The sequence below is a fragment of the Protopterus annectens genome, chromosome 6.part0, assembly GCF_019279795.1.
Source record: "Protopterus annectens isolate FY-2018-M chromosome 6.part0, PAN1.0, whole genome shotgun sequence".
NCBI classification, from domain to species: domain Eukaryota; kingdom Metazoa; phylum Chordata; order Ceratodontiformes; family Protopteridae; genus Protopterus; species Protopterus annectens.
The window spans coordinates 1,336,429,137-1,336,446,942 of NC_056737.1; positions in this window are offsets into that span (position 1 = coordinate 1,336,429,137).

Here is a 17,806-nt window from a genome sequence, read left to right on the forward strand (position 1 = left end):
CATGGAAGTCCATATACCCTTACAGATCATTACCTCTCAACTATCCAGATTTTCACAGAATGTCCAGTTTTTACCTTATATATATCTTTTGGTGCGTTCCTTATCAAAGTCGTGATTTTCTTCCACATCACTGTGATGATCTCAGGACTCCTGTGACTCAATAATTACGTACTTTGTGAGAAGTCTACATGGAGTTTATTGAATCCCTGTGTCTATCTATTCTATATGAAAAATATGTATAAAATAAAGAATCTGGCACTGAAAAAACATTTGCATCTTTAATTTTGTACAAATCAAGAAACTCTAATAGAACTTTAGCAAAATTAGTTTCCCTACATTTAATAGCATTAACATCTTTGTCACTCAGTATACAATTAAAGTCCCCAGCTAATGTAATAGTTCCTTTAGATATTTGGATTATTTCTTCCAATAATTGTTTAACAATTTTAGCCCCAGTCCCAGGTATCCAATAAACATTAATTAAAGTATATATTTTCCTTTTATTTCTATAATTATTGAACAGAACATACCTTTTTATCATTATATGTGCTTATAATTTTGGGTATTGGTATAGATTTTTACCATAATATTGTCACACATTTTCTCTTCTCTTTAAAATGAGAACTAGTAAGTACAGAATAATAATTTGTGTTAAATCTATCGATATCATCTTGAATTAAATATGTTTCTTATAAAAAATAATTTGGGCATTAATTAACTTTAAATATTTATTTAAACTACCCCTCTTCTGGCCATTATTCAAACCATTGTCATTTATAGATATACAAGTCATAGGGTCTATATTACAAGATCAAAGCTTTAGTTAATCGAATAACTAAAGCTCGATCTAGTAATATTGAAACTGTAAAATGTCGAATGGCCGATTCAACCCAGGGAAGCACTTCCCTTGGCTGTTATGTGGATTATGCCCTTTTCTCCAATTTGGAGCAATCTTGGAGTTGGTATATTTAGTAAGGGGGGTGTGGGGGTACAGCCCCCCACATCGGGGGGTGTGAGGGATGAAGCCCCCCCCACTTGATTTAGGGTCTAAAGATTTTTTTTTTTGGATGCAGCCAAGGGAAGTGTTTCCCTGGGTTGAATCGGCCGTTTGACATTTTACGGTTTCGATATTACAAGATTGAGCTTTAGTTATTCGATTAACTAAAGCTTCGATGTTGTAATATAGACGCCAATTCACATATGTCATGTTATAAAAAATAAGTTTATCTCCAAGTTTATCAACATAACTAGTCTATTTTTCATCTATGTCTTAAACTGATTATGTAAGATATTAAATATAATACTTTCAATTGTATCAGTGAAGTATATTCTATTCCTTGTGGGATACCCTCATCCCATCTTGGTAGTCTTCATTCTTATCCCACCCTAATGATATAGTGCAGCATTAAGCAGGATGCTACACTCCTGACATTCTCTTTTTCCAATGAGATGTAAACTGAGGTCCATTTGAAGGACATTGTTGCTCAGGTAGAATACACCAGTGTGAATCTAGTGCTGCTTACCTAATCCTGGTACTTACTCCTTGTTATATCCAAGTTCGCATGTTTCTGTCATTCTGATACTGTTTGTCTTTGTCCTAACCTTTTGCTGTAGAGCAACACTTGAAGGGTGCTGCATTCCTTAGGTGATCTCATTAAAGTAGGATGTAAAACTTGAGGTCACATCTGATGACTGTGAAGGTAATTTGAATTAGTTACACACCTAAAAGTGTGTTGTTCATGTTTCCATTTTGTTGTTAGTCATCATTTCCCACCCTTTTGTTGGAGAACAGTCTCTGGGAAGTACTGCATTCCATTCCATTTTTGTAATAGCTCAGATGAAATAAGTGCTCAGCACAGTCTGGCTGGTGATTCTCTTCATGCCCTGGTGCTTCTCGGCCTTGCCCTTCCTGGTGATGCAATGCAGCATAAAAGCCTGCTGCTCTCCTGAGTTACTGTCACTCAGGTAAGATGTTCAAGTGACGTCATCTAACCACACTGGAGGTATCTCTGTTGGAACTGATGTGCACCTGTTGTTTCTGGTGCTACTGATCCCATCCTAGTGCTCTTAGGATCATAGGAAGTTACTAGGCTATTGGCCCTGAGGCCCTTACAAGCCTAGCCAATAATTTAGTCAATGTTCCAACAAGTCAGCACCTGATGCCACTGCCCAGCAGGGACACAGGTGCAATCCCAGTGGTGTATTTTCTGTTCTCCATCCAGTTATCCAGGTTACGGTTAAAAAGGATTAATGAGGTACTCTGCTTGATGTGGAAAGGGAGTCTATTCTACAGAAAGGGGAGTCTCTGGGACACAAATCTGTCCTGCCAACAAGTCCTATTGATGTCACAGACCATCTTCATCCTCATACCTCTGATGAGCATCTTCTTCATAGAATCCTGACACTTGTCTTCTTAATACCACTCAGGTATGCACCACCATTCTCACTTTTTGTTCCATCATAGAGCCACAGGGGAGAAAAATGGGAGAACATGCCTGTGTGTTGTAGTTCTGGTAGGATTTTAAAGTGAAGTCCCATGTAAATGTTTTGTGTGTAGTCCTGATGAAACATAAGGTATCACTGTGTAGGTAGTTTTCCTTGTTCTATCATTGTGGTCCTTATCCCAGTTTTGTTTCTCATCCTTATTCCATCCCTGTCTTTAGCGTAGCATCTTTAGAAAAGATATTCCATCTGACCACATTTATGGTAGCTGAGGTGGAACACCCAGTTACCAGTATGTCGCTAGTGGTGGGAGGTATACTTCAATGGAAGAGGTTTAAGGGTGCCTTGTACAGATGGAAGAAATAATGTGATAGGTCAGAAAATGGTATCTGTATAAGGGTACATAGAACACAGATACACCTGTTCGTTTGTTAACCAGGTAAGTGAGCTGGTTCTGAGATTCTTTTCAGTCAAAATGGCTACGACAGAAAAAAAATAATCATAAATTCAGCAATTACTGCAGACGTTAGAAACAGGGGTGCCTAAACAGCAACAGATTAATGTATAGAATATAAAGAGTTTAATAACAGCTTGTATAAAATCTACAGAAAATGTTCCAATTTTACAGTAATAGACATAACAAAGCAGACCATATGAATCATTAGCAAATAATAAAGCATTTTAGAGAACAATAAAAAGAGAAAATCTGTTGCATTTTTGAAATTCTTCTAGAGACCTGATTTATAATTTATAATTTATACTGATTTTTCTGATATATCTGGAGTTACTTGGTATTTAATTTACATAAATTTGGAGCATTTCTCCCTGGGCCTCTACTGAAAATGGGTACTTTAGACCTAGTCAGACTTTCCTGGTAAACAAATGTCAATAAATAAATAATAAAGGATAAGTGGAGAAGTTAACAGGGAAGTAGAAAAGCAGTATTAAAATAATGGGAAGAGAAGACAGATGTTATTGAGTTAATGATATCTTCAATAACTGCAGTCATTTTGACAGCTAATAAGTTATCAGGCAAAATAATGACTGCAAAGTAGTATGATAGAAAGGGAGGTGTTTGCGATGCAAACAGATATAGGATACTATATACAGTATTAGATTGTAGAGGCAGAACAAAGGGAAAAGCGGCATGTTCACCATGCTAGAAAATATTCAGAAGACAGGCTGCAGGAAATGAAGGAAGCTATATCAGACCTTTTTAAGTTTGTAAATGTGTTCATGGTATGTGAGTTGTACACAGATTTTTTTTCTACTTGAGTGATACATAATACTGATCTGAACACTTCCAGAACCTGAGCTTCTAGAAATGTCATTGCTAATACTGTTACTGGAATATAAGCATGCCTAAAACAGTACTGTGTGAATTTAGCTGGGATGTAGTACCTGTTGTAGATTACTAGAAATATGTTTATGGTTGCTTGTCACTGGGAAGGCTTCCAACACTATTACATAAAACTTTATTATTAGGACATCACACTTCAGGTTATTATTTTTGACGGTTTATTTTGACACACATGGGACCATGTCCCACTGATTGCATATTGCATAGATTATATAATTTCTATTCTTATATATATATATATATATATATATATATATATATATATATATATATATATTATTTAGTGACATCATGTTATTTTGACTAAATTATAGAAGCTAGATTATAGTTACAGTCAAATTTTTAGTCAAAAATTGATGGTTAAGTTTATTTCTTGGGAACTTAAATGTTTACTGTACTGTATCCAGACTTTTAAATACAAAAGATTGCCAATCAACTTAATCCTCTAATTGCAAATTGCAAGTTTCTTATTGCAGAAAACTGCACCATGCAAGTTGTTTAATGCTGATTACTACACATAAACTTTTTATGCTTCTCCAGTTTCCAGCTGTCATCTTTTTTTATCTATCATAGCAAGGCATACAGTATATTAAATGATATTTAGTTTTCAAGGTACATCTTATTCATTTAATGAAAGTACTGAACCTTTGAAATTACATATTTAAATACCTTCATATCCCTTATATTTCTCCTTATTCTTTTTTGGAATTTAAATTAATGGGGACCATATGCACATCAAATATCATTTTTGCACAAGCATGCTGTGACAGTTCCATTTTAAAGCACTTTGATTCACAGTCAGTGTCTAGTTGGACATAATTTATCTGCAGTTTGTACTTTTAAATCTGCATTTTTCATAGAACAGACTCTAGTTGCTCACCAGGCAGTCGATATATTTCTGAAAACGAGTCTAGGTCTCTGATGAACATACTTAGCTTGATTTGACTAAGGGCTTTGAAACAGCATGCGAAACATTCAAAGAACTTTGTAACTTGTAAAATGAATGCGAAAATTGCAGTAACAAATGCATGTATAAGGTTGGTCAGACAGAGTGCAGAAATTTAACTCAGTCAGGTATTACTGTCCTAGTTAACAAAACGTGCCTGCAGACTTGGCCCTATAGCCACACAACATCACTCTGTGAACTTTGCAACATGGCTAGTCATAATTAAACTGAAAGAATTATACAGTATAGTCATGGCTGGTAACTACACTATAAACAAAGCCTTTATCCTGGCTTTCCTTTTCCTTTAACAAAAAAAGAAAAATCAAAGTAGTCACTTTCTCCACTAACAAACTATTCCAGCAAACTCAAGGAAATTAGGATCATTAGTCATTATTTAGAGTTTTTAAACCAACTGTTTATTGTCTGCTAGTTGTCTTTTTCATCAGGTATTTTCTGCCTGCTCTAGCTGTTAGATATGTGAGTCAGTATGCTGGTAGAAGTACATTTAGCCAGGGGAACTGAGAATCATTTGTTTACAGGCACTCTAGAATAAATATTCCATAGTCTGGCAGTGACATAAATGGAACAAAGTGATATAAACAAGCAGGGACAAATTAACATAAACGGCGGTGGTATTCATAGCCATTACATGAACACATAAAGGCTAGCTGTGCTGTTTGGTTATTTCCACACCAAAGGCTCAACTCATAGGGGCCATTTATGCCAAAGTAAGATGGCTGAAAATATGCATAAGCAAATTAAGTTATAATGAGATGTAAATGAGGAATGGTGTAAATCAGTGTGTGTTAATGTCTGCACTTCATAGTCATAATTTGACACATTTCTGCGCCATTCACAGATTCATTATGAAAGGCAGTACTGCACCTTTACTATGTACTTTGTAGTCTGTGGAGATGCTTTGCTTTGCTGCTAGCCTTGGTATTCCCCAGTATGAGCTGCTTGTCTTGGCCGAATCAAAAAATATTTGTGTCCAGTGGTGCTCATCGTCCAAGAAGGTGAAGATAACAGGCAGAGAATTACTCATTACAGTTGTGATAATCAGGAAATCCTTGACAGAATCAGAATGGACAGGGATACTATAATGGTCTTAGTCAGTATGTATTAACCCCAAAAGGGAACTGGGCATCCATGGCCTTCCTACCTCTGTGGATACTATATATGTATATGTATGTATGCATGTATATGTATGTATGTATGTATATATATATATATATATATATATATATATATATATATATATATATACACATACATATACATATATAACAGTCACTACATTTGCAGTTTGAATCTTTCAAAGGCAGACTGTGGACACACTGGATATCTCCCTCAGGCTTCTGCCTTAAAAATACTTCAGCAGTTCCTTAATGTACTCTGTGCACATGTGGATCAGTGCATCTATTTCCTGGTGTCACTGGAGGGCTGACACTGGACTACGTGTGCCTTTTATGGGATGACATGTTTCCCTGGGGTGCTCAGTGCAATAGTTTGCACTTATGTTGCAATTAGGACCCCATCTTGTCCACTGGGGGAGAGTTACTGCAATAGGAGGGGCTATTGTTCCGTCCATTGCTAGGTAGTATTCCGGCAGTGCACACAACTCCCATATCTGGCACACTTACTCACTCTACTCTGTCTTCCTGCATGTTAGGATGCCCAATTGTCATCTTGTTGGTAAGTAGGGAAAGAAAAAAAAATATTTATATATATATTATTTATTTAGTTGTATTTACTCATTCATAGTAAAATGTATTGCTTAATACTAAGCCACTTTTTTTCTCTTCCATTCCCTTTTCTCTCTCTTGCTCTCTTTTTTTGTTCTTTCAGGTGATGATAGATATCCACTGGAGCCATGCCTTGTGGCATCAGTGAGAAATCTAAGTGAAACTGCAGAAAATTATTTCATTACAGCCCTGTCCAAGTCCTGTATTGTAATGGAGAGGGTCATTGGCATATTGAAGACTTGATTTAGCTGGCTGGATGTGTTTGGGGGTACCCTTCAGTATGATTCAGCTGCTGATGCATGCAGAATGTTTACTGCATGTTGCATTCTGCACAACATGATCATCTGTTGGTCTGGTGCAGCTCCCATTTCCAGTCCTACTATGACTAATGATGACCAATCAGCAGCAGTAGTATGAAACCCCATGTAGCAGGCTTGTGCATGGTATATGGCTGCACAGGGAAAGAGGCAGCATCTAGTCCTCTAGTGTTTCCTTTCTTGTAAAAGACACATAGAGTATAACTGATGCTCGCAGTAATATATAGGGTTATGCTGTGTGGTGCATGTCTACTGTCACTGCTCATCAGACATTCCTGTAATCTTTACATATTTTTTTAATTTCAGAACAGGTAGCCATATTATTGTTTATAAAAGTCATGCCTTAGTGCTCACTGGCACCTGTTCAGTGATGTCATAAGGCAACATATAAGAAATAATTAAATTTTTAAACATTTTCCACAAGAAATCTGCTTAGGTGTTGTACTTAAGTATGCATGTACTGAATCTCCTGAAGTGGTAAATTTAATAAAAAAAAGTGTGATATCAGTATTTCACATGAGTTCATAGTTTGCACTTGATTGAAAAATGCTATGTTTACTGAGTTTTAACTATTACATATTTGAAATTTATCATTGCTCTTTCTTAAGCTATTGCACATCAGATTATTTCATTTTGTCATACACGAAATGTGTCCTCAGAGATGTCAATTTTTGTGCATACCTCATAACCTTAAATCACTCATTTCTTAATATAAGTTCATTATGACACATACCCTGGAAGATTTATATATAAAGAAAAGAAAAAAGTGATTTCTACTGATGCAGTACTGCAAAACGATAAATGTTTGTCATTCAGGTTTATTGTTGAAATAAAGATAAACAACAGTAAGTTGCAGGAGCATAAACAGATGTTAAAAGTGATGTTTACAAAACTGAATGTTATTTACCATAGAAACAAAATGTGAAAGTATTCCTTTAAAAGGTTATGAGACAAAGCATTTTGGTAAAACCAAACTTGTCAGTAGTAGCAGTGCCATGTCTAATGTCTAATACAGTACACCTATTTGTTCAATGGATTTGGTTAAGGTGATGTCATACCAATAGAGGGTATAATTTCAAATCTGTAAACCACAGACCTGAACTTACATTCTTTATACTTGTATTGGTACTGTTACTGGTACTGGTCCTTTGAGAGATGGCAGCACCTGTGAAGGCACAAGGCCAACTCCAAGCAGGTCTGACATATAGACCAAAATTATGTTCTGACTTCTTAGGGAATTCATACTTCGAGAAAACTGAGTCCTGTGTACACGGGTTGGTCTGGAAAAAAATTGACATCTGGTAAGAGTTGGGTGAGCACCTGTCATCCCTGACAGGGATCACCTGATCTGCCCCCACAGTGCCACCACAGGTACAATGACCCACATAAGCATACTGTTAAAATAATTGTATAAGGCATTAATTTCTTTCAAAATATTAACTGCATATACAAGATGGCTGAAATCAGTTAGCCACCACATCTTAGTCAAAAATGAAGGCTGGGTGGGGGTTAAAGTAGCATGTAAATGAACAACACAGAGGAAGCTGAGAAATGCACTGTTTCATCAATTCTGTATGCATTTCTACTTAATCCACTTGTATGCTTACATGTATATGAAAGCACACATTGCCATAAATTATTTCAAGTACATGCATCACGTAAAAGTAAGTAAGTTTGGCTTTTTACAAGTTGAACTGAAAGGATGTCAAAACTTCCTTTCATTTGATACATTTTATGTGTGTGTACTGTCTCTGTCTCTGTGAGAGGAAGCGGAAAGTTTGTTGTTTAGATATTAATTAATAATGCAAGTAGGGTATGCATAGCAAAGTGGAAAACAGAAAATACAAAGGAGTTGTAAAAAAAGGGTTGCATAAAGTACCCATCCCCCAAATAGACAAGCTGTACAAAGACATACAAACATAACAACTGGAAGGAAGTCTTCCAGTTTCTGCAGTTCAACTTGCCTTAGAAAAGAAATGCTAATTAGCAGAGATGGAGTAGTTAACAAGTAAAGTATGAAATTATGTGCTTTGTTTTCCTGCTTAGTAAATGGAAGCATACAGCAAAAATCAATATAAATGTATACAGAAGTTAGCAAACATCTTATGCAAGTGCAATGATAACCGAGGGCCTTTCTTAACAGTAAACATAATCCTGTCAGAATATTGTAAAACAGACATATCTATAGGCAACCATCCTTTATGTGTTCTATATGTGGCTGACGAGGAGATAAATTATAATCAAGATCAACAGAGCAGGAGACTTGTATGAATTAACAAGGGTGCTTGTGAGTATGCTAAAGTAAATAATTATTACATTTATAAAAAGTATTAAGAAATAATGTTGTTATATTTTTTATTTATTTCTTAAGTAGGAATGCAGAAGTAATTCATACACAAAGATAGTAGAAGAAGTAGAGGATTTTCTGTGCATAAGTTCTGCAAAACCCATATCAGGCAGTAATGTCAAGTGTGTTACCACTTCTTATGTTATACTGGCATGTGCATTAGTATGAGTAGACTGCAAACATGAAAATCACCATCACTTCATAGCAACGTACTTATTACTCCCACACTTTAAGAAGCATTTCCCAGAAGTTTATTCTATTTAAATAAAATGTTAATTTGTTTGTTTGTGTCTTTCGGCTTTTCCCGGTTAGGGGTCGCCACAGCGGAACTCCGGTCCGCTAATGATTGGTAGTGGATTTTTACGTACCGGGTTACCAGCCCTGATGCACAACCTTCAACGAAGGCATGCCCCATTCATGTATGCCTCCACACAGAAGACGCTCTAACTGAGAATTGAACGGTACAACGTCTTGCTATGAGGTGACAATGCTACCGCAGCAGCACCACCGCAGCTTAAATACAATGTTAATAAAAATAATAAAAAATGTTAATAAAAATTGCAATGATATATTGCATTTTGAGTGAATTTGTTGTGTGCATTTAATTTTTCCTCTATTCTCCTTCTCTCTTTCTTTTTATTTTAATTATGTATTCCTTTGTCCTTTTTCATCTTCTTTCTCCCCCATTTATGTTCATTTTTACACAGGTCCAGAATCTTGAGGAGCAGCTCAACTGTTTTCCTTCCAAGTCAGGAAGCATTCACCCTCTGCTTGTCTGGGGACATCCCCAGAGGGTAGAGGCAGTGGCACTGGTGCTGTAGGTACCCTGGCATGTGGCAGCTAGGTAAGCCTCACAGATCATGGCCTTCAGGATTTGGTTGAGGATGTGGTGAAGCAGGTAGTGGAGAGACACTTTCAATCAGTCCAAGATGTTATACAGCTGGTACAAGACTCACTGTCCTAGTCGATGTAGACCACTGCACCACAATATCCTCTTTCCTACTTTCAACCCAAACTACCCCTTACATAAAAAAATTTTGAAAAAAATGGGGAGGGGGTCTATTCTCCATCAAAAACATAGTATCCTTCCTTCTTTACTACAACCCACTCAATGTGTTAGTTCTGTGTTTCACTCTTTGTTATATCTTCCTTTTTTTTAGGCTTTCTTACCTTCCCCTTTCCACTCTTTAAATAAAACAACAAGGTGTCCACGTAAGAATAACTCTATATAAAACATACAAACTCTCTTTATATTTTAAATGTTAATAATAAAATCTTCCCTGTCCACTGCTTTCCTTAAAGGAAAACTCCACCCTCTCATGCAATTTAACTCAATCATTATTTTTTCTCTCCCTACAATATGGTTCCAGCATTGTGTATGTACCAGAAACCTGCTTGTAGTTTTTAAACCTTTTGATGTTATGTGATCCTATCTCGCCTACATTCTGACTGATGGGTTCGGAGCCGATCCCTCGGCTCTGACTCGGCACGCTTATGCCAAAGAGCGAAGTCTCTTATTGGCTGAGCTTACTATATCCCAGGATGCACCACTACCAGTCCCCCAGATCTCGTTTGCCGCTAACTAGCAAAGACGTGGTCTCGAGCTGGCTGAGCTAAGTAGTGTCTTTTCACTAACTTTTTCTGTCAGAAATTTGCTAATTCTTCACAAAAAGCTGTTTTAACAGCTACTCTGTGCTGTTGTGTGTGTTTTGAAAATTTTTTTGTGGAAATTTTGTGTGTGATTGGTGTTTGTTCTGGTTACAGGCTCCCTTGATCCGTAGGGCCTTTCCTGTCAGTTAATCCCTTTTGAACCTTTAGGGGTTCTTTGATTCCTTATATATTTATTCACTGTTGTATGTCTTCAGTTGGCCTTTATTTTAATTGCGGGCTATCATTGTGAATGGCAAGTTAATCTTTGTAGGGTCAGTCTATTCCAACAGAGTTTTGTCTGTGAGAGAGTTACTCAGTTTTACTTATAATGTCTCAGGCTCCTAGGCCTTCGGGCTTCAAGAAGTGCACTAAATGTAGTTTTAAAATGTCTATTACGGATGACCACTCTCTCTGTGTATATTGTTTGGGCGCCAAACATTTGCAGGAGTCCTGCAGCGTGTGTCACGCTTTTTCCTCGAGGGTCCTCCAAGAGAGGAAAAATAAGCTTATATTGAAAGGCCTTATAAAACCCTCTTTTGAAGAAGCTTTAGCATCCTCTCCTTCTCCTGCTAAAAAGAAAAGGGCGTCGGCTCTGACCAGTCCGTCGGACCCGACCGCCAAAAGACATAGGCAGGCTTCTCCTTCGGCTCCAAGGACTTCGGAGCCGAGGGCGGAACGGTCTGCCTCGATGCCTCCAGTTGCGACTCCTCTGGCTTCAGAGCCAATGGCTGGGGCATCGAGAGGCGGGTCACCTTCATCGGCTCCACTGGTCTCGGAGCCGATGAAGGTTGTCCACTCAGACACTTCCTCCTCGGCGCCTAAGTCCTCCTCGGCACCGATGGAAACTGGTTTGTGTATTCCTTCGGCGCCGATAGTTATCGAGTCGCCTCGGAGCCGGTCCCCTAGCCCCTTGGGGCCGTTGGAGAGGCCAACTCGAACCCGTTCAGTCTCCTCTAGGTCATCGAGGATGTCAGATTCGGACATAGACAGGGTGCTCCAAAGACTGTTCCAGTCCCCAGTCTTTCAAAAATTTGTTTCGGCTCCGACCCAATTGGCTTCGGAGCCGATAGCCCATTCCATTGCCGTTCCTCCTCCGACCGCTTCGGCTCCGTCAGAGCAGGTGCTGTTGGAGCCGGTGGAGATCCTAGGGTCGGCTCCGACCCTTACTCCAACCCCGGCCTTCGGGTCTGAGTTTGGCATGCGGACTTCTTCGGCCGGACCCGGGGGTGACGTTTTGGGACCTATGCTGTCGGTTCCGAGCCTCCCTCTCGGTGCTTCGGCTGCGGGACTTCCGTCTGCTATCATGGCTCCGGGGACCGGACACTCCCAGGATTCTGGGGGTCCGGCTTTCAGAGCTATGAGGAGTGCCTTGGCCAAGTCTTCTTCGGCCATCTCTACGGCTTTACCGGCACCTTCCCTGGGCGTGGAGACTGGGACTTTGGCAGTTCCCCTGTCCCTAGGCAGCGGAGCCCCGGGGCCTGAGGTTACCCCCACTGGGGGTTCCCCTCCTCCTGAGGGTTCTTCAGAGTTGTCTTCGGAGGAGCCCCCAAGGAAGAGATCGTGCAAGAGGAAGCACGTGGACTCCCCTGAGTCTCTTACATCGGACACTGATCTTGATGATGCGGAGGGGTCCCCAAAGTCGTCCTCGGATGATGTCTCATTCGCAGACATTTTAGAGATCCTTAAGCAACGAGGCGGCTGGATATCCAAACCCCCCTCTGCTGATGAGTCAGTGCTTCTCAAGGCCTTTGGGGCTCAGCCCTCCGCCTCCTGGGTGTCTCCGCCCTTCGACGAGCTCCTGGATTTGGTTTGTCGGAGGGCGTGGGAACATCCAGATACTGTGGAACCAGTGCCTTCTCGTCCTAACACATTTTTGTCTGCCCCACCTGAGAAGGAGTTCTTGACAAAAGGCGTGGCTGTAGATGCCATGGTGGTGGCATCTGCTACACAACAGGACGTGGCAGAGGCTTCAACGTCTGTCCATCCTCCTAATAAGGAGTCTAGGAGCATGGACCGGTACGGGAAGCGCACCCTGACTTCAGCGGCCTTTACACTATGGTCCCTGAATTATTTGGCACATTTTACCAGGCTACAGAGGGATCTGGTCAAGGAGCTGTCAGATTCCCTCTCAGGTAATCTACCTGAGCAGCTAGCCCAGTCGGTTAGCTCTCAGTTGGCTATCCTTACCTCGATTTCTAACTCGTCCATGAGGCTCATTTCATATGCAGCCGAAGGGGCGGGCAGAGCGGCAGGCACAGGCGTGGCTCTACGGAGACAAGCCTGGCTCAGTTTGTGTCATTTCGCGGAGGCCTTCAAGTCTTCCTTCGCCGACGCTCCCTTTGATGGGTCCTCTTTGTTTGGACCTAAGGTAAAAGACACTCTTACCTGCTGTGAGCAAGAGGGGAAAAACTTTATCTGCCGTAGGTGCACGTTATTCCACTCCCTTTCGGCCTTATCCCAAGGCTAAAGGAGGAGGGAAGATGTGGTTCCGCAAATCACGGAAGTTTTTTCCTCAACAGCAGGAAGATTCCCCTTCCAGAGGCAGAAGACGGGGAAATTTTTCTGGGAGATGCTGTCCCAGAGGCGGCAGAGGGCCCCGCAATTCTGGAGACCGCGAGTCCTTTCGTGGCTCTTCAGCCTCCCACACTTCATGAGGGATTGCCCGGCTGTGCTGCTCCGGAGCCAGTCGGGTGCTGTTTTGCCAAGCACCTAAAAGCCTGGGAGTCTATCACTCAGGACAGATGGGTGCTTCGGATTATTGCCGGAGGTTACACCATTCCCTTCACACACTCACCCCCACCGTCCAAAAAAATCCCGGACCCACCACCCAGTCAAAGGGAAATCGCAGCCGCAGAAGCTTCAAAGCTGCTAGAAAAAGGAGTCATCCAACCGGTCCCCACAGACCAGATCGGATCCGGAAATTACTCAAGGTTTTTTTTAGTGCCAAAAAAGACAGGGGACCTGAGACCAATATTGGATCTCAGCAAACTAAACCAGTCCGTCATGAAGTCCAAATTCCGAATGGTCACTTTACAATCCATTCTCCCATTGTTGGAGAAGGATGTTTGGATGTGCTCCATAGATCTCAAGGACGCCTATTATCACATACCGATACATCAGGCGTCCAGGAGGTATCTGCACTTCAGCCTGGGAGACAGTCATTTCCAATTTTGTGCACTGCCCTTTGGTCTCACCACAGCCCCAGGGTGTTCACCAAGTGTTTGGCAGTAGTGACTGCTCACCTGAGGAGTCTCGGATTCCAAGTGTTTCCCTATCTGGACGACTGGCTCCTGACTGCCACCACCAGGCATCTACTAATAGACAACCTCAAAGCCACCATCTCCTGGGTGCTTCCTGGGAATTACATTCAATTGGTCAAAGTCTGTCTTGCTGCCCTCTCAGCGCATAAGATTCATAGGAGCAGAGATAGACTCAAAATTGATGCGTCTTCCTTCCTACCGAAAGGATTCAAACTTTACAAGGTCAAGTCCAAGCCCTGCTTCCAAGATCCAAAGCCCCAGCCAGGATGGTCCTGCAACTTTTAGGTTCGATGTCTGCCACGGTTCTCCTAGTTCCACTGGCAAGATTGCACATGAGGATTCTTCAGTGGCTGTTATCGACACAATGGTCTTTTCAGAATCTCCCCCTCAATCATCTCATACTAATTACAGAAACGTGCAAACGGGACCTCCGCTGGTGGCTTCAGTCATCCAATCTGAATCAGGGAAGACCTTTTGTTATCCCCCCTCCGGTGGCCACCCTGACAACGGATGCCTCCCAGACAGGGTGGGGGGGCATTATCTGGGCAGGTTAGTTCAGGGTTTTTGGCTTCCGGATGAAATCTTTCTCCATATCAATGTATTGGAAATGAGGGCTGTACTTCTGTCCCTACAGGCCCTCCACAAGTTTCTCCCTCAAGGCATTATTGCCATCCACACAGACAACATGTTGGTGGTCTGGTATCTAAACAAACAAGGAGGGACCAGATCTTACCCCCTTTGCAGAGAGGCCATGAGGGTGTGGGAATGGGCTGTAGCTACCAACCGTTTCTTGGTAGCGACCCACATTCCAGGGAAATCCAATATTTTGGCAGACAGATTAAGCAGGACGATTCTCTCTCCTCATGAGTGGTCCCTGAACGAAACAGTAGCAGCTCAGGTTTTCAGAAGATGGGGGACTCCGTGCTGCGACCTGTTTGCAACACCACAAAACACAAAGTGAAAAAGGTTCTTTTCCTTGACTCCACGTCAGGGGGAGGCAGCTACGGATGCTCTAGCCCAACCTTGGCCAACAGGACTACTTTATGCCTTTCCTCTGGTTCCACTCCTCCCCAAAGTCATCCAGAAAGCTTCCCAATTGGGGTCCACAATGATACTAATTGCTCCGCACTGGCCTCGTCAGGTATGGTTCCCCTACCTAAAGAAACATGCTCTGGACGGTCCTTGGTTTTGGATCTAACTCCGGACCTGCTGATTCATCAGTCGGGACGACAACACCAGTCCCTTCACACTTTGAAATTAACAGCTTGGCTCCTCCACTTCCGACTTTAGTCAGAAATCACAACTTAGACCCGGAAGTTATTCACATTTTATCTTCGCCCACAAACCCACCACTAAGAAATTGTACCTCAGTAAGTGGAAGAGGTTTGCTATCTGGGCTCAACTCAGGGCTTAGACCCTATCACTACCCGATACCAGAGGTCTTGAAATTTTAACATCCTTGTTTACTCAAGGATCTTCAGTCTCTACTATTAAAGTCCAACTAGCAGCTATCTCCAAATTTCACGAATCCATGGACCCACCGTTGATGAGCAGCAGATTATGCAAAACTTTCATTAAAGGTGCTGTGCTGTTAAGACACCCAGTTTTTCATCCTGCGCCCCGTGGGATCTTGATTTGGTACTTCGTGCCTTAACATCTTCCCCTTTCGAACCGGCTGCTACATGTGAGTTAAAATATCTGTCTTGGAAAACTGCCTTCTTAGTTGCAATTACCTCTGCAAGAAGAGTTTCAGAGCTTCAAGCCCTATCTATCAAACCACCGTACTTGATTTTTCACAAGGATAGAGTATCACTTAGGCCTAATCCATCCTTTGTTCCAAAGGTTTGTTCTAATCTCTGTCTCCAACAATCTCTAGAGCTACCAGTTTTCTTTCCAAAATTCTCAAATGAAGCAGAATACACCTTCCATAAATTGGATGTTCACAGGCAATTGCGCTTCTATCTAGACAGGACTCAACAAATTCGAAAAACAGACCAGTTGTTTGTGTCCTTTTCAGATAATAAATTGGGTCAAACCATCACGAAAGCTACTATCTCCAAATGGATTAGAGATTGCATAACTCAGGCTTATTCCTCTTCAAATAAGCAACTTACAACATCTATCAAAGCTCACTCTACCAGAGCTATGGCTACTTCTATTGCTTTTCATTCCAAGCTCGCTATCTCTGAGATTTGTGCTGCGGCTACTTGGTCCAACCCGCACACTTTCATTTCCCACTATAAATTGGATGTGGCATCTAAAGGGCGAGCATCATTTGGTTCCACGGTACTCAGGAGTGTTTTCCAGTGAGCCACCCAGGATTCAGGTGCTAGGACGCTGTCCCATCAGTCAGAATGTAGGCGAGATAGGATCACATAACATCTTTTAGTTATGTACTCACCATAACTTCAGATGTTTGGGATCCATCTCGCCTACATTCCTAATACCCACCCTCCTTCCCCCTGCCTTGGAGATCAGAAGAGATTGAACGGTTTTGAGTTCTACTGTTTTTTATCTTGTTTCATCTGACGATGTTATATAAGCAGCGTGTGTGTCTGTGTATGTATGCGGACAAACTAGATCTGGGGGACTGGTAGTGGTGCATCCTGGGATATAGTAAGCTCAGCCAATAAGAGACTTCGCTCTTTGGCATAAGCGTGCCGAGTCGGAGCCGAGGGATCGGCTCCGAACCCATCAGTCAGAATGTAGGCGAGATGGATCCCAAACATCTGAAGTTATGGTGAGTACATAACTAAAAGTTTCCTTGCATTGGGAGTCAAAGGAAGGGAAAGCCCACCTACTTTTTTTTAAAACTCAACTTCTCATATACTTTGCAGAGAAATTCGTCTCCACCTGCATGACATATCGTAGACACAGTCAAATCTGTAGTTTAACCTGTCAGGTACTGCTGTCATTCTTAGATGGGTAATTAATCCCGCTAATGCCAAGAACACAGCAGTGGATATAAAAAAAGACAGAAAGCTGTGGAATTGTTTCCACTGTTTTTATTGCAGAGGGGAGGAGAACTTAACACTCTCCTTTCACAGCAAAACAAAGCAATTAGATCATTCAAGGGTTTAAAGGCAATTGTCATCTCTTCAGACAAATTTACATAAGTAGCAACACAGTATTGAAATTCGAAGCTTTAAATGTTATTTATAATAGTTTGTGTTAAGATCACTTAAGAGGAGTAGCAAAGATTTCTGTGACATTTAAAGAAAAGTCAGTAAATATTTTTTTCTTGTAAAGTATAAATGCATTTACCAATTTCAAGCCCCCCCCCAACCCCACGCACTTGCACAGGCGAGAACTGCAGAAAGAGAGTCAGGTGGCAACCCTATCAACTAGCTGCACTGATACTGCTCATAAAAAAGGTCTTTTATGCTTTGTGTGACATCCTTCCAGAGGGGGATGCATATCTGGTACATGCAGATCCATTGAAGAGCTTTCCACTGACTTTGAGTCAGTCCTTGCATTGTCAGAGAGCAACCATAATATACAGCTGAATTTACTTTAACGTACATTTACTATGTGCCCTTGCATTAAGAACACCAAGAAAATCAGAAGTACTTAACTGTGTTTAAATGCACACACACACACGCTTTTGTACACGTACTTTATACACACACACACACACACACACACACACACACACACACACACACACACACACACACACACACTACATATATATATATATGTGTGTGTGTGTGTGTGTTTACAACATGGGTGCATACAA